Source organism: Nannospalax galili, unplaced genomic scaffold, assembly GCF_000622305.1.
Source record: "Nannospalax galili isolate Female #2095 unplaced genomic scaffold, S.galili_v1.0 scaffold79, whole genome shotgun sequence".
Lineage (NCBI taxonomy): Eukaryota > Metazoa > Chordata > Mammalia > Rodentia > Spalacidae > Nannospalax > Nannospalax galili.
In genome coordinates, this window is record NW_008343959.1 from 1,551,826 (window position 1) to 1,554,088 (window position 2,263).

Here is a 2,263-nt window from a genome sequence, read left to right on the forward strand (position 1 = left end):
GATTAATTACCCACCAGGTAGTCAGCATAGGGAGATGGGGGCTTCCTTGACTGGGGACAAGCCTACAAACAAGTAGAATCATTAGGTATCTCTGGAGAGTCTTATTTTTAGAGGGTTGGATGTTTTGTGTAGATGCCATTTTCCAGCGTCCTCCTGGCCTGGAGCTCTCTTGGCGTGGGAAGCATGGATCCAGGCCAAAATCCAGTCTACTTTGAGGGCCGTGGGCGTAGTCAGGAGAACCATGTAGGGTCCTTTCTACCGTGGTTCAAGAGTCTTTGCGTTGTGCCTTCTCATGTACACCTGATCTCCAATCTGGTAGGAGTGGGACGTTTGTGGACTCCCAGGCTGGTAGACAGCAGCCAAGGGCCTCCAAACCTGGTTCTGGATGATCTGGAGGGCTTGGAGTCTTGTTTTCAGGCTGGGATTGTCAAAAGAAGAGGGCAGGGGGACAAGGTTACATTAAGGACAGGAGGCAGTCCTCCAAAAAGGATTTCATAGGGGGTTAGGCCATGTATAGCAGGAGTATTTCTAGCCCGAAATAGAGCTGGAGGTAGGAGCTGTACCCAGTCTTTAGTGCCAATCTCTAGAGCTAATTTAGTTAAGGTCTCTTTAATGGTTCTATTCATTCTTTCTACCTGTCCTGAACTTTGGGGTCTGTAAGCACAATGTAATTTCCAATTTATCCCCAATGCTTTGGCCATTCCCTGACTTACCTGGGAGACAAAGGCTGGGCCATTATCAGATCCAATTACCTTAGGCAGTCTGAATCGAGGGAAGATGTTTTCAATCAGTTCGGGTGGGGAAAGCTTCACCCCACCCTGAGAAAGTGTCTATAAACACTAAGAGATATTTATAACCATACTTTCCTGGGAGGACCTCAGTAAAATCTACTTCCCAGTTAGTCCCTGGTCATGTCCCTCTTTCTCTTTTGCCAGATGGGACCTTTGATCTGGAAGCATTCACCAGGGAACATGAGACACAATCTCCCACTATCTTCTGGACTAGCTGGTTAAGGTCTGGGAAATAATAGATTTGTTTTTCTCTTTCTAGTAACATTTTTAGTTTCTTGTGTCCTAAGTGCATCCACTGGTGAAGTTGGGAGATTAATTCAAGGGCCACCTTTCGGGGCAGTATGATTCAACCCTGATATTTCCACATTTTGGACTCTGGATCCAAGGTAGCATTGCGCTTCTGAATGAGTTCCAGATCCTGCTCAGTGTAAGTGAAAATAGCCTCTCCCTCCCCTTTTTGTGTCTCAATTTCAGCCTTTAGGTCTGAATGAGTGTATCGGACATAAGCGGTTTCTGCTGCCTGGCAGGCGGCTTCATCTGCCATTCAGTTGCCCTGAGCAATCAGTCCCTGGCCTTGCTGATGTCCAGGGCAGTGGATGATGCTGACCTTTTTAGGCAGGTACAAGGCTTGCAGAAGGGCCACTATTGCTTCCTTGTTTTTAATGTCCTTGCCAGCTGAGGTGAGGAGTCTGTGCCTCCGGTAAATTTCCCCATGTATGTGGGCTGTGGCAAACGCATAGTGGCTGTCAGTGTAAATGTTGACTTTTTTGCCCTTTGCTAATTTTAGAGCCTGGGCTAGGGCTTCTAATTCAGCCCGTTAGGCTGAAGTTCCAGCTGGCAGGGCTTGGGCCCAGATTATCTTCTCCCCATCAACCACCGCTGTCCCCGCCTTGCACTCACCATCTCTCAGAAAACTGCTCCCATCCGTATACCAAGTGGCATCTGCATTGATTAGGGGGCTGGTCAGTGAGGTCTTCCCTAATCCCATACGTCTCCATAAGTATTTGCTGGCAGTCATGGGGAATCTCAGTACCTTTTTCAGGAGCTGGTAGCAGCGTGGTGGGGTTTAAGGTGGTCAGGCTACCAAACTTAATCTTTTCTGGATTTAATAGTAGTGCCTGGTAATGGGTCACCCTGGCATTTGACAGCCATCTGTCAGGGGGCTGTCTAATGATGGACTCCACCGCATGTGGTGTTATAATAGTCAGGGGCTGACCCATGGTGAGTTTGTCTGAGTCTTTTACCAGGGATGCTATTGCCACCATAATTCTCAAGCATGGGGGCCAGCCAGCAGCCACATTGTCCAGTCTCTTTGAAAGATAAGCCACTGGCCTTTTCCAGGGTCCCAAAGTCTGAGTAAGAACTCCTTTTGCCATCCCTTTATTTTTATCTATGTATAAGATTAAAGGTTTTGTCAAATCTGGCAATCCTAGAGCTGGAGCCGTCAGCAGCGCTCTTTTTATTTTGTCAAA